Below are 6609 nucleotides of genomic sequence, written 5' to 3'. Positions count from 1 at the left end.
TCACAAAATAGAAGATTTTGATTACATCAAACTAAAAAGTTTCTGTACAAATAATACTAATGCAAACAAGATTAGAAGGGAAGTAACAAATTGGGAAAATATTTTTAAAAACAAAGGTTCTGACAAAGGTCTCATTTCCAAAATATATAGAGAACTGACCATAATTTATAAGAAACCGAACCATTCTCCAATTGATAAATGGTCAAAGGATATGAACAGACAATTCTCAGAGGAAGAAATTGAAACTATATCCACTCACATGAAAGAGTGTTCCAAATCACTACTGATCAGAGAAATGCAAATTAAGACCACTCTGAGATACCACTACACACCTGTCAGATTGGCTAAGATGACAGGAACAAATAATGACAAATGTTGGAGGGGATGTGGGGAAATTGGGACACTAATACATTGCTGGTGGAGTTGTGAAAGAATCCAGCCATTCTGGAGAGCAATCTGGAATTATGCCCAAAAAGTTATCAAACTGTGCATACCCTTTGACCCAGCAGCGCTACTACTGGGATTATATCCCAAAGAAATACTAAAGAGCGGAAAGAGACATATATGTGCCAAAATGTTTGTGGCAGCTCTTTTTGTTGTAGCTAGAAACTGGAAGATGAATGGATGTCCATCAGTTGGAGAATTGTTGGGTAAATTGTGGTATATGAAGGTTATGGAATATTATTGCTCGGTAAGAAATGACCAGCAGGAGGAATATAGAGAGGCCTGGAGAGACTTAAATCAACTGATGCTGAGTGAAATGAGCAGAACCAGAAGATCACTGTACACTTCAACAACAATACTGTATGGGGATGTATTCTGATGGAAGTGGAAATCTTCAACATAAAGAAGATCCAACTCACTTCCAGTTGATCAATGATGGACAGGGGTAGCTGCACCCAGAGAAGAAACACTGGGAGGGGAATGAAAATTGTTAGCACTAATATCTGTCTGCCCAGGTTGCATGTACCTTCGGATTCTAATGTTTATTGTGCAACAAGAAAATGATATTCGCACACATGTATTGTACCTAGACTATATTGTAACACATGTAAAATGTATGGTATTGCCTGTCGTCGGGGGGAGGGAATAGAGGGAGGGGGGGTAAATTGGAAAAATGAATACAAGGGATAATATTATAAAATATATATATATATATATATATAATAAAAAAAAAAAAAAGAGAATGGACAAACTAAAAAGTTCTCCCTTTTGCAAGTTTTTTCTTAATTTTCTTTAATGCTGGTGTTTTCCTTCCCAGATAATCTCTAACTTACCTTGTATATTATTTGTTAAAAGTTATTAGTATGTTTTCTCATTAAATTATGAGCTTCTTGAAGCAGAGACTATTCTTACTTATCTTTATGTCTCCACTACTTTATAGTGCCTGGCACATTCTACCAGTAGCCTATGCCAATACTTGTTTGTGAACTGATTGATTGCCATATAATTTTGTAGGTTACTGGGCATATATCCTACTAAAATCTCCAGGTATTTTTTCTTTTCTCTTTTTTTTTTTTTGAATATACTTCCATTTAAGCATATCTCCTCCAGCTTGTATTTATTAAATACACAATTATTTTCCTTATCCACAGAATTTGCTCAATTATAGTAATAGTGCCTGCTTACTTTCCTCATCTATAAATATAAGATAGTAAAAGTAACACATAGATTAATATTTGCCCTATATTTAGAAAGCCTATTTTTCAAGTGCAAAGAAGAAATCATCAGCCTATAATCCTTAAGGAAATTTGGGTTAGTAAGAAGGAAATTATTTCATGAATAAAATTCCAACAGCACAAAAGTTACTTCAATAAGACATTTAAAAAAGGACCATGTAGAAGTTCAGCTGAGTGGCCAACTGGATAGTATACTGGGTCTGGAATCAAGAATATCTAATTTCAAATCTAGTGTCAGGTATTTTACTAGCTGTATGACCCTGAGCAAGTCACTTTATTCTATTTGCCTTAATTTTCTCATCTGTAAAATAAGCAGGACAAGGAAATGGTAAACTACTATAGTGACCACAAAGGAGATTATAAAGAGTCAGACCCAACTGAAAAACAACCATCTTTGTTATGTCATGGACCCTTCTAGTATTCCTTCCTAGGTTAATAGATTGAAGCGATTGATACGAATAGACAGAAAACTCAATAAATGAAGGAAGGAATTAAAATTTTAATAATGCCCTTTAAACATATTTTGTCATTTCCAAATGAGTTCCCCAAACTTCCCCTCCATTCGAATAATTCTTTGTAACAAAGAGCAAATAAAAGATAAGGGAATATTTTAAAGTGCTTATCATATGTCAAGCACTGTTCTAGATGTTGGGTATGAATACAAAAGCAAGAAATCCCTATCTACTTTCAGTGATTAAGATGAAAAAACACACATAATGAAGTAGTAGTCAGGAAAAAAGAATTGTGGTCTGGGGAGTCACAGAGATTGTGAGAATCATGGAGAACTATGAACATGAAGCATCATTACATGCTCTATCAGAAACCATTGATATATTAGTTTTGCTTGAGTGCTTTTTTATCTTTTAAAATATTTATTACAAAAGGTAATTCTCTGAGTAAGAAATAGGGAATGGATATATTTGGAAATGAGGCAATATAAAAAAAAGCAAAAGACATAAAATAACTTTTTAAATTATAAAATAATTTTTTAAAATTGCAATACTGATAATAAATAATAGTCATACTCAGGGATACTAGGGGTTTTGGTAGGCAGCAAGTTCAATATGTCTGTATGTGATATACTAGTCAACAAAGCTAATTATGTCTTGGGCTGCATTAACTACAGCTTAATGTCTATTTGCAAGGAAAGGGGAGATGATAATCCTGCTGTACTGGTTAAACCATGCCTATAGTATTGTATTTTGCTTTGGATGCCACATTTCAGAGAGGATATTGACAAGCAAGAGCACATCTAAAGGAAGGCAATCAAGGTGGGAAGGGAGGTGGCCTAAAAAACTTTCAATTTAGTTGATGTTTCTAAAGATGTTTAACTTGTAGAGTTGTAAGGAGGAACAGGATGATTGTTATCAAGGATTTGACAGTTTGACCTGAGAAAGAAGGTTTAGACAACATCTGCATGGCCCCATTAGGCAGAATTAGAAGTGGGTGGAAGTTGAGTAGAGTGAAATTTTCACTAAATATAAGGAAAAAATTCATAGCAAATAAAGCTATTCAGAAATGGAATAGACCACAGCAGGAGATGTTTCCTATCACTAGAATATTTAAGTAGGAATTAGAAGGCCAATCAGTGAGGGTGTTTTGTCTTGGGTTACCTATTTTGATATATATTGAACTAGAAAACCTCTGTAGTTACCTTCAACTATCAAACACTGTATGATCAAACCTATAACTCACTGGAATCTGAACAAGTCACTTGGCATCACAGGATTTACTGTTAAAAGGAAATTTAGAGATCATTTAAATCATGACCATTTATTTTATAAAAAAAGAAGCCATGGTTCAGAGAAATGTACATGGCAGATTCACGAATAACTGCATTCCAAATTCAGTGTCCTTTTTAAGTTCTTTGAGTCTCTTATAAATTATAATATAAAAAATAAATTTTATAAATATAATCATAAAATTAAATATTTGGATTATGTGACTTCTAAATTTATTTCCAATTCTAATATTTTGTGACACTATTTTCTTGGGAAATTCTTCAGACGGTCAAAATAGAAAATTATTTTGCCTAAAACAAGTTCTTAATCATAAAGTCTATAGATACCAATGGTGTCTGAGATTAGATTATAGTTCTGGGGATTTGTGAATTTCAATGGGGGGAATATTATTTCAACAGGATTGGTTTCCTTTGTAATCCTATATATTTTATTTTATGCATTTAAACTTTTTCTAAGAAGGGGTCCATATCCAACCTACAAACACACACACACACACACACACACACACACACACACACACACAAGATATGTTTTTGTTTTTGTTTTTTTTGTCTATGGCTCTTTTTTTTTACATTATTTTTTACATTATTTTATCAAGACCTTCATATTTCCCTACTTTTTCTTATTAAGAAAACATTCCCATGTCATACTCTTGAGTCTCATTGTGGTCTGGAGGGAACTGGGTTTTCAATGGCTGACCCATTGAAACGACTAAGCTACAAAGACTTGATGAATCTGGTGATAACACTGCATGTAACTGTTATGTAAAGATCAAAAGAGTTAAATGTGGCAAAATTCATCAGATAGGCCATCAAATGATAAACTTTTGGCCATAGCAACGCATAAATATTAAAACATTGATGTGGTTGGCATATGAAGAAGTCATATCCTTATACTGATGAATCGTAAAATCCTATTATCATTCATTTAATTACTTAAATCAAATTATTGATATAACAAGTTATCAGATTCTAATCTTAGCATTATATTAACAACTTCATTCTTTTCACTTGTTAGTAATATTGTAGATGGAAGTCACGTTTTGAGAATGGTCAGATTCAATGACATTCAACTCTAAATGTATGTGATTGTAAAGACTCTGACAGTTTTGTTGAACTGATTGCCATTCAATCCATAAATTCAGCATTAGCTCAAAATCTCAGCTGCCTTCTCCTATATTTGGACTTCTCTTACAATCATCCAGAATACTTAAAGGATCACTGATTTCTTAATGGTGGGCGACTTTGTCGAAGTGAAATTAGTAGTAATTGGCAGATGAATCCTAGGGAGTTTGATGAGGCACAGGGAGATTAAGTGGCTTCCCCAGGATCTCACAGGGCAATTTGAATGGCAATTTTCCTCTATTCAATGTTTCTAGAATCATATTAAATTGATTTTTCTTTACTTCCTTTCAGAAATTGCATATCAAATAATGTGCAATATATCTGATATGAGACATACTCATACTTTGTATCAGTCACAATATTGGATGATTGCAGTCTAGCTAAACCTCAGCCCAATGCTTCCTTATATAAACAATATTTGCTTAATTTTAACTTCAATCCAAACCCTATAAAACTTGATTTTACTTAAAAAATAATTCATTTGCTACTTAATTATTAGTAACAGGGTATTGCACTTGGAGTCAGGAAGAACACTGTCTCAGTAAAATACAATCTTTCTCAGTTTTCTCATATATAAAAAGATATCTTCTAAGGTCCTTTCCAGCTCCAAATAAATGTTCCTAAAATAACAATAACACAAGACTTCAATTGTATCTGTCAAAGCTTCTTCACAGCTTACTAGTAACAGGCCTAATGGACTGCCTTATTAGTATAATTATTCCTGGTTAATCAAAATCAACTTCTAATTTATTGATTAGAAAAATAAAACTTAAATGTTCCCTTTACTTTTTAGATATCAAACTATATAAATTTTTATGAGATTTGGAATAAAAACAAAGGAAATTAACATGATTTGTTTTGATCTTTAATTATCTCTTAAGACTTTTCAAAAAAGAGTTTGAAAGATGCTAAGTCCCCAGACACTGATTGAAACTTACCTACAAAAATGAGATGGAGCTAATAAACAATTATGAATAAATTATGAAAACAATGGCCATATAAGTAGTGAAAAACAGAGAAAACATAATCTCAGACCAACTACTCCTTAAGTAGACTGAAATCATGCTCAAAAAGTTCCGTCAAACTCGTGAAATTATTATTCAGATCTTGAAATATAAAAAGTTGAAATTGAAATGACCATTCGCTTTAATGAAACCCCCACTTAAAAGGGGTCAGATATAATTATGAAGATGAGGAAATGTTTTCTAATGCAAGCCAAAATCCAGAATACAATTTTAGGGCCAAAAAAGGAACAATAGAGTCCCTATTGTCAAGGCAGCCACAGGATCAAAAAATGGACATGCCATGTTCATCCCCAATGTGGAGATGGTTTAGCATTTTAAAATTTATTTGTATAGCGAATGGACAAGAATCCAATCAAAATTCATCGGGATTCTTGCTCTTCTCAGCAGGATCTCAACATTGCTTAGGTGACTTTAATCAAGAAGATTCTTTTGGAGGTGGGGGCGGGAGTGGAGGAGGAGATCCCAAGCAGGATGCTTATCCGCGGGATCTCGAGCCTAAAGATTCAGCTCCACAGCCTGTACCGAGCTGCAGCGGCCACTTTTTTAATGACACCAGACTCGTCAATTAATCACCTTTAATAGAGAACCAATCCCCCGACCCACTCTCTTGGGAGCAAATGTCTTTCAAGGCCCTCCCTAAGGTCATTATTAGCATTTTAAAAAACGGCTTTCGGAGGGCTCTCCCCAGCCTCTTAGCGCCCACAGAGAGGGTGAAGCGGGAGCCTAACCCTGCTCTGGAAAACCATCCGCTCCGCTCCACCCCTACCGACGTGCCCCAGGCCCCACACCCTTGCGCGGCTGGGAAACCTTTTCACTAGGTGAAATGTAGAGTGCGCGTGCTCTGAGCGTCGTGCCAGTTACGCTAGGCTCAGAACAGGCTCCAAAAGGGGCCACGCATTTTTCCTACTCCTCGCCAAGCGGCGGCTCCCGCTACTGCACCTCCTGGGTGTCTGAGTAAGGGGTGGTGAAGGAAAGGTGGCTCCCAGGAGCTCCGCCCCCTCCTACCCCGCTGGGATTCTTTCTCCATCTGCCCCTCCTT

This window comes from Sminthopsis crassicaudata, chromosome 4 (genome assembly GCF_048593235.1).
Source record: "Sminthopsis crassicaudata isolate SCR6 chromosome 4, ASM4859323v1, whole genome shotgun sequence".
Lineage (NCBI taxonomy): Eukaryota > Metazoa > Chordata > Mammalia > Dasyuromorphia > Dasyuridae > Sminthopsis > Sminthopsis crassicaudata.
This window is presented reverse-complemented; position numbering follows the sequence as displayed.